The sequence below is a fragment of the Ascaphus truei genome, chromosome 2, assembly GCF_040206685.1.
Source record: "Ascaphus truei isolate aAscTru1 chromosome 2, aAscTru1.hap1, whole genome shotgun sequence".
NCBI classification, from domain to species: Eukaryota; Metazoa; Chordata; class Amphibia; order Anura; family Ascaphidae; genus Ascaphus; species Ascaphus truei.
Window position 1 is genome coordinate 365996022 of NC_134484.1, and position 15901 is coordinate 366011922.

General features: G+C 46.4%; 1 long non-coding RNA gene across 1 annotated transcript in view; it reads left to right on the plus strand.

Moving 5' to 3' along the window:
* Nucleotides 1–13695, plus strand: part of LOC142488726 (uncharacterized) — a 68325-nt gene extending 54630 nt beyond the window's left edge. Inside the window, exon 3 of the long non-coding RNA XR_012799616.1 lies at nt 13438–13695. This is a non-coding gene — a long non-coding RNA (uncharacterized LOC142488726). The remainder of the gene's footprint in view (nt 1–13437) is intronic.
* The last annotated feature ends 2206 nt before the right edge of the window (nt 13696–15901 follow it).

The window sequence follows — 15901 nt, forward strand, 5'->3', positions numbered from 1 at the left end:
ACTAGTGACCCAGTGCCATTGTAAGCCATGCATGCCCATGCCATCACACTGCCTCCACCGTGTTTTACAGATGACGTGGTATGCTTAGGATCATGAGCCGTTCCAAGCCTTCTCCATACATTTTTCTTCCTATCATTCTGGTACAGGTTGATCTTAGTTTCATCTGTCCAAAGAATACTGTTCCAGAACTGGGCTGGCTTTTTTAGATATTGTTTGGCAAAGTCTAATCTTGCCTCTCTATCCTTGAGGCTTATGAATGGTTTGCACCTTGTGGTGAACACTCTATATTTGCTCTCGTGAAGTCCTCTCTTTATGGTAGACTTGGATAATGATATGCCTACCTCCTGGAGAATGTTCTTCACGTGGCTGGATGTTGTGAAGGGGTTTTTCTTTACCATGGAAAGGATCCTACAATCATCCACCACTGCTGTCTTCCGTGGACGTCAAGGCCTTTTTGTGTTGCAGAGCTCAACAGTGCGTTCTTTTTTTCTCAGAATGTACCAAACTGTTGATTTGGGCACTCCTAATGTTCCTGCTATCTTTCTGCTGGATTTTCTTATTTTTTGCAGCCTAAGGATGCCCTGTTTCACTTACATTGAGAGCTTCTTTGACCGCATGTTGTGGATTCACAGCAACAGCTTCCAAATGCGAATGCCACACCTGGAATCAACTCCAGACCTTTTACCTGCTTAATTGATGAAGAAATAATGAAGGAATAGCCCACACCTGTCCATGAAACAGCTTTTGAGTCAATTGTCCAATTACTTTTGGTCCCTTGAAAAAGAGGGGGCTACATATTAAAGAGATGTAATTCCTAAACCCTTCCTCCAATTTGGATGTGAATACTCTCAAATTAAAGCTGAAAGACTGCACTTTAAGCTCATATTCATTATTTAACTGTAACGTGAATTTATTTTGGTACACAGCCAAAATAACAAAACTTGTATCAGTATCCAATTATTTCCGGACCAAACTGTATATAGCGCTATTAATGTACATAGCGCTTCACAGCAGTAATAGTTACAATCATATAAATAATAAGATATAAATAACACAAAGGGAAGAAGTGCTTCAGACATAAAAGTAACATTTAGGAAAGGGAGTCCTTGCTCCAAAGAGCTTATAATCTAATTGGCTGGTAGGAAGAATGTACAGAGACAGTAGGAGGGCATTCTGGTAAGTGCGTCTGCAAGGGGACAAGGTTAATGTGTGAGGTGTTAATTATCAGCCATGGAGCTACTCATATGCTTCCTTAAGCAGGTGTGTTTTAAGGTGGGTCTTAAAGGTGGATAGAGAGGGTGCTAGTCGGATATTGAGGGCAAGGGCATTCCAGAGGTGTGGGGCAGTCAGTGAGAAGGGTTTAAGGTGGGAGAGGGCTTTAGATACAAAAGACATCCTTGAGCCGAACGCAAGAGCTGGGATAGTGTATAGTGAGAAATTAGGGCTGAGATGTAAGGAGGAGCAGCAGAGTGTAAAGTTTTAAAAGTGAGGAGGAGAATTGAGTGTGTGATACGGGATTTGATGGGAAGCCAGGAGAGGGATTTCAGCAGGGGAGATGCTTAGACAGATTTAGGAAAGAGTAGAGTGATTCTGGGAGCAGCGTTAAGGATAGATTGTAGGGAAGACAGGTGGGAGGCAGGAAGGCCGGACAGCAGGAGGTGGGATGGGAGAGAATGAGGGCCTGAGACAGAATTTTAGCAGTTGAGCAACAGAGGAAAGGGCGTATCTTTGTAATATTGCGGCGGAAAAAACAACAGGTTTTAGAAAAGTTTTGAATGTGAGAAGAGAATGTGAGAGAGGAGTCCAGTGTGACCCCTTGGCAGCGTACTTGGGCTACTGGGTGAATGATGGTACTTCCCACAGTAATGTAGAAGGAGGAAATAGTGCCAGATTTGGGAGGGAGTATGAGGAGCTTTATTGTTGTCATGTTCAGTTTAAGTCGGCGGAGGGCCATCCAGGATGATATAGCCGACAGACATTCAGAAACTTTAGTCTGTACCGCAGGTGTAAGGTCATGGGTAGAAAAGTAAATTTGTGTGTCGTCAGCATAGAGTTGATATTTGAACCCAAGAGAAGTGATTAGGTCACCTGGAGTGAGTGTGTAAAGAGAAAAGAGAAGGGGTCCCAGGACAGAGCCCCGGGGTACCCCCACAGAGAGATCGATAGAGGAGGAGGTGTTTGCAAAAGAGAAACTGAAAGTACGCTGGGAGAGGTAAGAGGAGATCCAGGAAAGAGCTTTGTTACAAATGCCAAGAGTATGGAGAATGTGAAGGAGAAGAGGGTGGTCCACAGTATCAAATGCTGCAGAGAGGTCGAGCAATATGAGAAGAGTGTAATGACCTCTGTCTTTGGCACCATGGAGGTCATTAGTTATTTTACTGAGGGCTGTCTCAGTAGAGTGAGCAGTGCGGAAGCCAGATTGTAGAGGGTCCAGGAGAGAATAGGTGTTGAGAAAATGGAGCAAGCGAGAGAATACAAGACGTTCAAGGAGCTTAGAGGCAAAAGGCAGGAGGGGGACAGGTCGATAAGTTAGAAAGACAGGTAGGGTCAAGCTTGCTGTTTTTGAGTAATGGTATAACTGTTGCATGCTTGAAGGAGGATGGAAGGGTACCAGAGGAGTTAAAAATGTGTGTGAGTGTAGGGATTATAGTAGGAGCAAGAGGTTTTAAGAGATGGAAGGGAATGGGGTCAAGAGGGCATGTGGTAGAGGGAGAAGAGGAGATTAGCAAGGACACTTCCTCCTCTGTAACAGCGGATAAAAAGTCAAGGAATGCAGGAGGAAAGTTAGGAAGAGGTGTAGGATGGGAGGAGGATACAGAGGGGATGGCCTGATGTATGGATTTCACCTTTTCCTTTAAATAGTCGGCAAAGTCCTGGGGTGAGATGGGAGTTATCAACAATCCCTTCATTAGGAGGGTTATCAACAATCCCTTCATCATGTACCTGAGCATCCTGATGTATGCAGCTTTCTCAAAGGGATAAACGCAACCTTGCTGAGCCATGTTTCTCACTCAACACAAACCTCTCCTCAAGGAAAATGCACTAAATTCTGATATCATCATTTCCTTAATACATTTAGTAATCCTGATTAAATTAAGATCTCTCCTTTTTGCAGCTCTCTTCTCTCCCTGCTTCATTAGTCTGTGCGGCTTTCAATTTGACTTTCGAGCGCAGAGGAGGGTCAAATGACTCTTCTATGACCAATAACAGCCCAACAGTGAATATATTTTATTTAATACACATGCACAAGGAATCAAACCCATGACCCTTCATATGCTATTAGTTCTCTAGCTGCTGCACCACAGGGTTGGTGTGATGAATGTGACTCTATAAATAAACTTAAAATCTACTGCATATGCAATCTAATAGAATAAAAGCAGGTATTCCTCGTAACCACAAAGGATGTTCCAATTAATATTTCTCATATGATGATGAAGACGACCAAACACACTTAAAGGTATTCTTCAAACAATCTAATTTTATTAACATTGAAACTTTAATTATAGTGGCGTTGCTACAGACAGTATTTGTTGTGTGTCCATGTTGTAGGTGGGGGTGGTGGTGTGTGTTCACAGTGTTGAATTTATATCTCTGCCATTGTATAACGCGCATGCGTGAGCAGCTTGACACGCACTCATGCACATGCGTGAATTAACATCTCTATATGGCGAGCTCATGGTGCCTGAATCGCGACGTGCGCGTATGCACATTATGCACTCTTTCATGTTATTGTATTAAAGTGTCCAAAATAGATGAGTGCATGTTTAATGGAAGAAACTGTGACAGAGATGAGTCAAGTTAATAAGGTGTACAATATCCTCACTTCTCTTTCAATCGATTAACCCAGCATAACAGTACTAAGAAGTGTGGTCACTGCACATAAAAATAAACATTTATTTTGAAGATAAATACTCACGTTCAAAAATACGGTAGTACAAAATGGCAGTGACATCAAATAAGTTAGGATGCAGTATCCTCAAATGATTGTTGCATAATATTCTGTATTCTTCAAATCAGACATTATACTGTATGCTTGGCATGTTATCTTCATACCAGATTCATACTGTACATATTACAATATAATAATATCACTGAACTGGATTTCTTACATAAGGTGACTTAAAGCAGGGCTTAGTGCACCAAAGAAATATCGTAGCAGATGTGAGGGAATAGGATCAAGGGGGCAAGTTGCAGGGTGAGATGATGAGAGGCACATGGAGACCTCATCTTCAGACGGGAAAATTAGCTGAGGGCGGGTGTAGGTATATGAAGGGAGGTTAGGTGGTGAATATGGAGCCTGAAATGAAGAGATGTCATGTTTGATTGACTCAATCTTATCTGTGGACCTGAGAAGTTATTTAGCATTGAAGGGTGGGCAGTTGCAGTTGGGCAGAGAAGGGAGTTAGAGGTGGCAAATAGATGTTGAGGTTTAGAGGACAGAGTCAGTATGAGTGAAGAAAAGTAGGGTTGCAGGGCAGTGTTATACTGTAGGAGAAGACTATGAATTTATAGTGGCGAAAATAGGCTTTAGAAACGATCAGTAGTGCGTGAGCATTTTTGGAGGTAGCGGGTAAAGTTTGTGTGCAATAGTTTAAGTTATTGGGGTTAACATGTGGTGGCAGGATCTGTGTTGTCGTGCTTGTAAAAGTGTTCTGTTGTATTGACAGGTTGCTAGGTCAAGGTAAGAAAGTGTAGAGATTGAATGGATGAGAGGTTGTAAAGATGTTCAAAATGTAAGGGGATCTAGAGCATGTAAGTTTCTGTATGTTTGTGTGGAAGTAGGTGTTGGGAAGGGGGCAGAGGGTAGACTGAGGCTAAAGGAGGTGTCGATCAGAGAGAGGGAAGGGTGTCTTAGAGGAGTTAGAGACTGAGCAGAAGCGGGATAAAACAAGGGGAAGGGAATCTCCATTGCAGTGAGTAGGAGAGGTGTTCCATTGGGAGAGACCATACAGTAGGAGGAGTTAAGGAGAGAAAAGGGAAGCTGGAGTGGCATTGGGATTGCCACTAGGTATTTTAAAGTCAACCAGGATGACAGTAGAAGTGTCAGAAGAGAGGAAGTAAGGAAATCAGGCAGCAAAGTGTTGAAAAAATTGAAAGGTTATTCGAGGGTTGCAATAGATGACAGCAACCCAGCGAGAAAAGAGTGAAAAGAGATGGATTGCATTGTCTTTGAAGGATGAGAAGGAGGTAAAGGTGGGCAGGATGTGAAATGTGCAGCATGGGGAAAGCAGTATGCCTCCCCCACCACCCTGTCTATTCCTAGGTCTGGGGTTGTGGCTAAGGGAAAGACCACCATAGGAGAGAGCAGCAGGGTAGGTGGTGTCTGAGTGGGTGAGACAGTTTTCTGGAACTGATAGAAGGTTGAGATACGTGTAAATGAATGTCATGGATTTCTGTGGGTTTATTGCAGACATTTGGTGCATTCCATAAGGCACAGGAGAATGGAAGGGAGAGGTGTAATGGGGTTGGAGTGATTGTGTGTGGTGAAAAGGAGACTTTGTTGGGGGGGAGTGGGACATGAAAGGATTGGAATGCGGATAGGGGATATGTCACCACATAGTATGAGTAATAGTAAAGAGATGAAGAAAGAGTGGGAGTGGGTGGGGGAGTTGCGGGATTTTTTGAAGGATAGGAATATGATGTGAGAAGCAGATGAGTTGATGGCTGCAAAATTAGGAAGATGACACTAAAGAATGGCAAATAAGGAAGGAGGGTTTATTAGTGAAAGTGTGGGAGCTAGAGGCAAATGTGAGAGAGCATAGGTAAATAAGGGAGATCAAGGTAACAGTAGTCAAAATCTGAGATTTGGCTGAAGTCCTTATTTACTGTAACATAATTATTTAGTCTTTCCAGTTTGGGGTGTTAGCAAGTGCAGTATGCAAACTGCAGCAAATGGCATGCACTCTTTGGTTGCCACCTTAGGCAGGGCCTGAGTGTTAAGAGAGAGACTGGAAATGCAATGTGATCCTGCTCTAATACTGTATCCACAGAGTAATAAACATGATAGCTTAGAGGTTGACAATATAAATCATTCTGTGTATTTCCTGAGGTTGGCTGGTCCTGTGCAGAGGTGGTGTAGAACTTGGGGTGCTCATCTCTGAAAGCTTGTCATCTCAGGCAAAGCCAGGGTCCCAGTTTTAGATGGGTGTCCTCCCTAAGTTCCTACACATGCTCTAATACTCTCTTACTAAATAAGAGAGAGAGAGAGACTGGAGATGGAATGCGATGTTGATAGGGTTGATGCTTCAAACCACTGGAGTTTGCCGGTATTGCATACTTAAATTGCAACATTTTTCAAAGGCAAGAAAATGTATAGCCATTTGTTGGTGGTTTATAAAAAGTGAAAAAAGATGAGGAATACCATCCACCACCTAATTGCAGAGCAGCTAACAATAATGATAAGCAAAACTCACTCTGCTCAAATGCCCACGCTCCTCCACACATTCAAAATGTCCTACCATGCACCTGGCCCTTTAGCATGACACTACCCAGACCGCATGCCCATCAGACCACACATACTGCACCTGGTCAAGTGTGAACATGTTGCCAAGAAGCTCCACCACTAAATGCTGCTGGAACATACCAAAAGGTTTTTGAAGCTGTCTTTATGTGAAATACAAGTGTTCTATTTTTATTAATATCTATAAGTTTTAGCATATAATGATACGTAGATGAATGTGGAGAAGGAGTGGCTCAGTGAGTAAAGACCCTGATGGACACTGAGATTGCCGTAGGTGAGCCTGGTTCAATTCCCGGTGTCGGCACCTTGTGACGTTGGGCAAGTCACTTTATCTCCCTGTGCCTCAGGCACCAAAAAACATAAATTGTAAACTCTACAGGGCAGGGACCTGTGCCTGCAAAATGTCTCTGTAAAGCGCTGTGTACAATTAGCAGCGCTATATTTGCTATACATGCTATTATTATTATTATGTATTACTTGACAGATTTTTTTGTACAATTTTGAAGAATGTAACATGCTTTTCATTTTTTAACATTTAATTCAAATTAATTATTGTATTTACCAAGGTAAAAAAAATCTTTTAGAACCCTACTGTATATTACTCAATATAGTATGCAATAAATGAGAAAGTAAAAAGGACATTATATTCCACTTTATGTAGCAATAGCTATTTTAAGAGTTTGTTACGCCGATGCTCGCCACAAACCGGGACCGGACCGCGGGGCTGAGGTGGGGCTATATAATCACCGACCTGAGTCCACGCAGACTGATCCGGAGTGCGCAGTTCGTAGTCGTACATCGCAGGGTCAGGATTGGAGAAGGCAGCATCGTCGTTATGGAAGCAGGAGTTCGGCAACAGGTAGTCAGGATTTCCCCGCTTCAGCTTAGGAGCGTGAGCGCGGGGGTGGCTTCTGCGCGAGGAGCGGCCTCGGCCCATGACGCCGATCTCAGCAGGAGGAGACAGCAGGCTGGCCGAAGTTCACCGCAGGGCAGCGTCGGGAAGAACCAACGCTTCAGCGCAGAAGTCCAAGGCAGGTCACTGCAAGAGGATCGCAGCAAGCCGCAGGAAAGGAAGGGTAGCCACTGCTAGGAGGGAATGCAGCAGGTACCGGTGCTGGCAACACGCTTCAGCACAGACGTCCCGGGTAGGCCACTGCAGGAGAATAGCAGCAGGCCAGTGCTGGCATCAACGCTTCAGCACAGACGTCCAGGGCAGGCCACTGCAAGGAGATAGCAGCAGGCCGCAGGAAAGGAAGGGTAGCCACTGCTAGGAGGGAATGCAGCAGTACCAGTGCTGGCATCAACGCTTCAGCACAGACGTCCAGGATAGACCACTACAGGAGAATAGCGGCAGGCCACAGGACAGGAAGGGTAGCTACTGCTAGGAGGGAATGCAGCAGTACCAGTGCTGGCATCAACGCTTCAGCACAGACGTCTAGGGTAGGCCACTGCACGGAGATAGCAGCACGCCAGTGCTGGCAACAACGCTTCAGCACAGACGTCCAGGACCAGGCCTCTGGATACTCAGGAACTTGGAAGGTAAGAACGCTAGGAGAGAGGCCTGGGGTGATTTGTGGCAGAGACAGTAACATAGAGGTAGGAATAGTTATGCTCGGCGCTGGTTCAGAGCCAACGCCTAGAATATAAAGGGCGGAGATCCAATCACAGGAGGAGGGTGTGTGAGAATTCCTCCAATGAAGTAGCACAGGGCAGAAGCTGCAATGAGAGGCAGCACCTGTGCCATAGATTGCCAGAGGAAGCCTGCAACTGCACAGGTCTGCAAGGCAAAAGTCAAAGCCAGTAGTGGATTCCTTACAGTACCCCCCCCTTCAGGTGAGACCTCCGGACGAACAAGATCCATCACAGATTTGGGGGACACGGAATTGTTCCTAAACCTCCTTAGGCGAGAGGTGGCATTGAAAGCCCATAGTTTGTTGGGATTCCTTACAGTACCCCCACCACTGGGTGAGAAGCCTGGGTGAACAGGACCATTCATAGGTCTGGGAGACATTGAGTTGTTCCTGAAGTGTCTCCGGCGAGAATTAGGTCCACAATCCAGATGTACATTGGCGAGTGCCATGAAAGACAGCGGTGGTACTGCAGTTCTTGGTACATGGACAATGGGACCTGAGGGCTCCGGAATGGGAACATCGGAAGGACAGTAGCCAGGTGTCCGGTGCATAGTAATAGTCCAAGAGTACGGGACACAGGACACAGATTGTCAGACATAAATGGCAGAGGGACCTTCAGAGAAGGCAATGTCTTTGGTGAAATCAGCACGGAGGAAGTTGCGAGAGTCTTTAGCTTCCAAGGAATTCCGGGTGGTGGTTAGCAAGGGAATGGGGCGGGAGGGTTCACTACACACTATAGCAGCGGTACTTTTGATACCAAGCAGGGTTGCTATCCCAAGCAAATTGCGAGAGTCTGTAGCAGTGTGCATGCAACTCTTGGTCATGGTACTGGCAGTTGAAGAAGGATCCGCTTCCTTTGGTTTGTGATCTTTAGAGAGAATCAAATCCGAAATTGTGGCCTTGGCGAAGGACATAATAAGCATGTCTATACCCATAGTGGACCCATAGAGAACAGGAACGGACGCTTCAGGTAAAGCGACGAGGTCCAGTAAGGGTGTCTTCGTCTTAGGGAGAGGCCAATTGCCATACAGAACGGGCACTTTGGGCACCGCACAGAGACCTGCGAGTAAGGAGTCTGTTTGAAAGGTGAGAAAACAGATTTTATCCAAAAAACAAGGCAGGCGGTTAAGCGGTGCATCGACCTTAGGGAAAAAAGTCTTGGGGTTAAAGCTGGGTGCCTCCAACACAGAGAAAGAAGACAGAGAACTAGAGCTTGGCTTCGGAGTGGAGGTCCCAGGTACCCAGGTCTCACATGATACTGTGAGAGAAGCAATGCAAATTGTTACTGTTTTAAACATAGGGTCTTTAACATCGGTAGCTCCAGGCACCTTTTTGAGAGGTAACCCTAGTTTTGGGACAGGACAGTCAATAGCAAGTACCCCAAGTATTGTGGAAGACACAGAGAAAAATAAGTCCATTTTAAAGACGGGATCTTCTGAAAAAAGGGAACGTTCCAAATGCGATACCCCTGAGTTCGTGGTAGTAGACATACAGTCAGTAGTGGATACCCCGAATACTGTGGGCGAATCAGCGTGAAACAGTATTATTGCAGGAATGGGCATCCCAGACTTAAAGTCATTTTTGATCATCCCGGAGGCTGTGGCATGATCCGTGAGAGAAACTGGGTAAAACTCTTCAACAGACACAAGGGACATCTTGCTTGTTACAGAATTGGGTCCCTGAGAATCCCTAGTGAGGGCATCAGACTCCATGGGAGACTTAGTGACAGGAGTTTTGGAACTGATAAAAGGAATTGCAGGTATCACAGATTTAATAGGAGAAATACCTTGCAAAACAGAAATTTTAGTAAAGGTGATAGGCATCACAGATAGGACAGACAGAAGTAAGCTAGGCAAGGTTGCTTCTATAACAGAAGATTTGACAGCGGCAAAGCTTAACTCAGCGGCTGCTGGAGAACTTTTAACTACAGTGAGAAGGGACTGCAGATTTACAAAGTCAGGGATAAAGGGAGTCTCAAACTTGAAAGCCTGATCCTTCAAAAAGAAGGGCCCTAACTTTAATGGTACTGAGGGAGCAACAGCAGATACGCTGATCTCAGTAGGGGTCACTTGGAAAGGAGCATAATATGTACTGTTCGCTTTAAACCCTAGGATTTGAGAAAAGGAGAACTCAGACAGTGCAAGTGGGGCAACCACGACTGTGCTGGCCTCTGAAGTGGGTATTTGGGAAAGAGTGTCTGGGACTTCAGAAACGACAACAGATTCCACGAAAAGGGGTCTATGCTCAGAAGCAGGGGTCTCAGCTCTCTGAGTGGCAGACGGGGTGAGTGAAATACCTAGGAGTAGGGATTCTGCGAACAGGTTTAGAGAAACAAACGGCTCCAGAATACTTTTTACTGGAGCCAGTATTATTGCTGAAAGTTCAGGGGGCATAGCCCCGAGAATTTTAGCCGAGTCAGAGGACAAAAGGGGTTGATCCTCTGAGGCTAAGGAGGTGTCCCTGACTGACGAACTAAAGGGATCTACCAAGGAAGGTTCACAGGGCTGACCTGCAGGGGTTAACATAGGAAAAACCCCAAGGGTTAAATTACTCTGTACCTGAGAATCAGAGAAATAGAAGCTAGTCTCCGAGAGTGGGGTCATAGGGGGTTCTGCCTCTTGCCCTAGGGACCTATCATTAGACTGCGGAATACTAGGGTTAGCAGTAGGAACCTCACAGAGCAGACTAGCAGGGGTTAATACAGAAAAAACCTCGGAAACAGAGCTTAGAATTTTTGGTTTAGGAAAAGAGGGCAAACAGGATTCATTCTCTGGTGCTAGGGAAGACACACTGACCTGGGTACTGCAGGGATTTACAGTGGGGAACGCATAAGCCTGACTAGCAGGGGTTAAGACCGAAATAACCTCAGGGACAGAACTTAGGGAGGTTAACTCAGGATTAGGGAGCGTGGCAGCTTCTTCCTTAGCGGGCAGCGACAGAGAAATGGTTTGACCATTCTTAGGAGAGAGAGGTAACCCCACAGGTTTAGTAACAGGACTGGCAGCACAGAGAATCTGCCAAGCAGCAGCATAGCTGGCAAGGAGGGGATCCTGTTCTATTATGTGAGTGTCTAGTGTTGAGGAAAGTACATGGAGTGTATCTTGAGACTGGGCCAACATGAGGAGGGCGCTCTGTTCTACTAGATGAATGTCCAGTGATGAGGCCAGGGCATAGATTGCCTCTTGGGCGTCGGCCAGTTCCATAGGGTTCACATTATCCCAGGTTAAAGGGGAATCAGGGGAGCGAATACATTCGGCTAGAGACTGTTTTAAGTTCAGGATACAGTAAGCCTTAATAAAGAGATCACAACGGCATTGTCTTTGCAAAGGGGTTAAACCTTCATAAGTCCACAGTTCATCAATCAGGGGTAGTACTTCACACAAATACTGGCCTTCATAGTGGGACTGATACGCAGGACGGGACATAACTTCAGTTGGAAAATTGCCATCCCCCGCCACGGCGCGGTCCGGTTTTAACGGGCCGAGCATACTGTTACGCTGATGCTCGCCACAAACCGGGACCGGACCGCGGGGCTGAGGTGGGGCTATATAATCACCGACCTGAGTCCACGCAGACTGATCCGGAGTGCGCAGTTCGTAGTCGTACATCGCAGGGTCAGGATTGGAGAAGGCAGCATCGTCGTTATGGAAGCAGGAGTTCGGCAACAGGTAGTCAGGATTTCCCCGCTTCAGCTTAGGAGCGTGAGCGCGGGGGTGGCTTCTGCGCGAGGAGCGGCCTCGGCCCATGACGCCGATCTCAGCAGGAGGAGACAGCAGGCTGGCCGAAGTTCACCGCAGGGCAGCGTCGGGAAGAACCAACGCTTCAGCGCAGAAGTCCAAGGCAGGTCACTGCAAGAGGATCGCAGCAAGCCGCAGGAAAGGAAGGGTAGCCACTGCTAGGAGGGAATGCAGCAGGTACCGGTGCTGGCAACACGCTTCAGCACAGACGTCCCGGGTAGGCCACTGCAGGAGAATAGCAGCAGGCCAGTGCTGGCATCAACGCTTCAGCACAGACGTCCAGGGCAGGCCACTGCAAGGAGATAGCAGCAGGCCGCAGGAAAGGAAGGGTAGCCACTGCTAGGAGGGAATGCAGCAGTACCAGTGCTGGCATCAACGCTTCAGCACAGACGTCCAGGATAGACCACTACAGGAGAATAGCGGCAGGCCACAGGACAGGAAGGGTAGCTACTGCTAGGAGGGAATGCAGCAGTACCAGTGCTGGCATCAACGCTTCAGCACAGACGTCCAGGGTAGGCCACTGCAAGGAGATAGCAGCAGGCCAGTGCTGGCAACAACGCTTCAGCACAGACGTCCAGGACCAGGCCTCTGGATACTCAGGAACTTGGAAGGTAAGAACGCTAGGAGAGAGGCCTGGGGTGGTTTGTGGCAGAGACAGTAACATAGAGGTAGGAATAGTTATGCTCGGCGCTCGTTCAGAGCCAACGCCTAGAATATAAAGGGCGGAGATCCAATCACAGGAGGAGGGTGTGTGAGAATTCCTCCAATGAAGTAGCACAGGGCAGAAGCTGCAATGAGAGGCAGCACCTGTGCCATAGATTGCCAGAGGAAGCCTGCAACTGCACAGGTCTGCAAGGCAAAAGTCAAAGCCAGTAGTGGATTCCTTACAGAGTTATACTGAAATAAACCAATAATGGTTACGAAGCTAATTTTACATGCTGTGTGAGGATCGTTAGCCACTCCACGATTCTTTTCATTTTTATGGTAATTATAAAGAGTGATTAAAGTCCATGCTGATATTTACTAAAATAGAACAATAAAGAAAAAAGGGCGTGGCTGTTTTCTTGAGAATTTATTATAAGAGTGTGTCAGCATGTACCATTCGTTTAGCAATCATTCATATTTTATCTTTACTAAATGCATATCCCGATGCATATTAGTCTGAGATCATTATGCTTAAGGAGCAATCAATTACTCCATCCCATCTCCACAGTCCTATTTTATTACCTAGAGGCCGGGTACACCCACTAGAACAATATTTGTGAATAAAAATGCAGATTCATATGCTGAGATCAGTGAAAATAGTTTTCACTTTACTTTTTTCCTTTTTTTTAAGGTATTCCTTTTTTCAAGCTAAGTAAACAAACTAGAATACATATTCCTACCCACTGTTTTCTTTTCTGTTCCTTAAGCATAAGAATCTCAGACTAATATGTATAAGACATGTACTGCATATGCTTTCCATACAAATTCTATAGTACACGCATGCGCAGAAATTCAATGACAAGCATATGTGTTCCATACAAGTTTATTGGTAGTGCGTGTAATTCATACATCTATTTCTTCTTAACGATTTTTAATAAATAACATTCTCACAATTATTTTACAGATGAAACTGCACAAGAGACAGCCCAAAGAAGATGTCGGTTGAAGAAGATTGTATTTTTGGAAGAGGATTGAAGAAGATTATATTATTTCACAAAGTCATTGTTAGTTATCTCTAAACTATTATTTACTGTAAGTTGATACAAAAATAGGGGGCTGCCCTATCCACAAATATTATTTGATCGTACCCCATTACACATCAGTGTTGTATTCATCTGCATCTAAAGGTACCTTTTTATAGAGCCAATGTTCTTAATCTATTAGTAAGTTTAGATTAAAGGTTCCATGTATTATTTCCTTTCTGATGTTGATATTATAAGGAATGGTCCAATTTAGATCACAGACTAATAATTCTTAATCTACTCTGTCCTGGAACCAGATTCCATATTCCTCTGTTCCCCTTTACAGTTTTGGGATTCATTTCTCCCTAGTTTGTCTGTCTGTTATTTTCCCTGTCCCAGCAGCTTGCTGCATGTGAAAAGGCAACATTATTGCTACATGTTGTTTACACAGCCTGTGTTGGTTGCCTGCAGCTCTTATTCTCCTAGCTGAGAGTAGGCTATTCCTACCCCCCTGTCCTTGCTGACAGTTAGTATAGTCTCACATCCCATATAGTGTGACCCTTGCTCCTCACTTCCTTTTCACCCTGGACTCTGAGTGAGTAACTGCCTGCTATTTACCCCAGCAAGGCCTTTCTGTTTTACACTGTCTCATCCTTGATACACTGCACTTCAGACAGAGAAGCACTCTCTACCTACATTACATCTACAAGTACCTTTCTCCCTGTGATTTTCCCTCAATAAAACAAAGAAAGAGAAAAGGACTTGTTTGTGCTTTGGAAGAGGGAAGACATGAGTTAAGCTTACTGGAACTAATCATACATCATTCGTGACCCTGGTTTCAGGAAAGTAAAACAGAGACCGTGTCTTGGGATATCACACAGGAGCTACTACTCAAAGACTTTATGCTAATCCAGAATAGTCTCTGCACCTCAGGACAAGCAAGCAGCTTTACACTGCCAGACAGGGCAGCAAGCTTTATACAGCAAACTGCACACAGCCTGCAGCCTTACAAACAAGCAAGCAGATTTACACTGGTCACAGAGCCTGCAACTTCACACAAGGCAGCAGCGCTGCAGTCAGACAGTACATCTTACACAGAACTTTGATTGCCTTTTTCTGTTTGAGTTCACCCTCTGCACAGCTCCATAGTGAGGAGCTACCATCTCACCTACCCCTGCGCACGTCCCCATGGCTAGCGCCACCAAGGGCCACGCCAGCGGACGCCCGCCAGGACACAGGTCAGAGCCACCGGACACCTGTGAGTACAGCTACCCCTACGCTGAACGCTGCAGGACATCGCTCGGCATCATCTGAGACAGTCGCCCATCGCTGACGCAGGTAAAAGACCGTACGCCACACGCACTGGCTAAAAGCCTACACACACCTACAGCATGGCAGAACTCAGATCCTCACCAGACATCACGCAGGAGAGTGACCACTCAGACACAGAGACTGCTGCGCAACTGCAACAGGCGCAGGCAGACGCAAGGCCTAAACGGACAGTCACACTGACACAAAAGGCCAGCGAAAAATATGAGACTGACATTGAATCACACCGCGCTAAACTAGAGTTGGCCTGGGAAACAACCACACTGGGAATACGCAATGTTACTAGCATTGGCAACTATGCGCAACAGCTTGAGCAGGCAATAACGCAATTATGGACCAAGAGTTGTCAGAGGCATACATTACTTACCTGACCAGGGCCAACACCCGCGAAAGCCTACAAGAAAGAGACTTACAGAGTAACATTGACCTGACACGAGACAGCCGCGTGCGAACCACTATCACGGAGGCTGAGAGTAGGAGAAAATACCTTTTGCTGGAAACCGCTACCAAGGCGCGGCCCACCGCAGAGGCCGCACGTGCCAGGGCCGAATATGGTCGGAGAGAGGCAGCCGTAAGGGCAGAAAGAGCGCGCATAGAAGAGGAGGAGCAGAACGACGCCAATGCCGCCGCCACTGCCAATGCCGCCGCTGCTGCCACCGCTGCCGCTGCCAATGATGCTGCTGCTGCCGCCAATGCCGCCACTGCCGCCACTGCCGATGCGCGTAGAAAGGCCGAACTGGATGCGGATCTAGAAGCTCTAAGCAAAGAAGAGGACGCCGCTGCCGCCTTAGCCCAGGCCGAAGTCATTGAAGCAGCTGCGCGACAGGACGGCGGGGAGCAACCGTACAGACGGATAGCCTCAGAGGATCCAGTCCAATGCACTGAAGACTACGTAAGGAGCCTCTTCAGCATAAACACCAGCGCACCATCTCAACACGGAGGGAGTGACTCCACAGACACCGAAGACTTGCTAGGTCCACGAGGAGAAGACGCTGTTCCTTCAATGGTGCATGCTGCCTGGGATAGCCACAGCCGCAACAGTGATCTACACGCCAGCGCGCACACGGATGCACTACA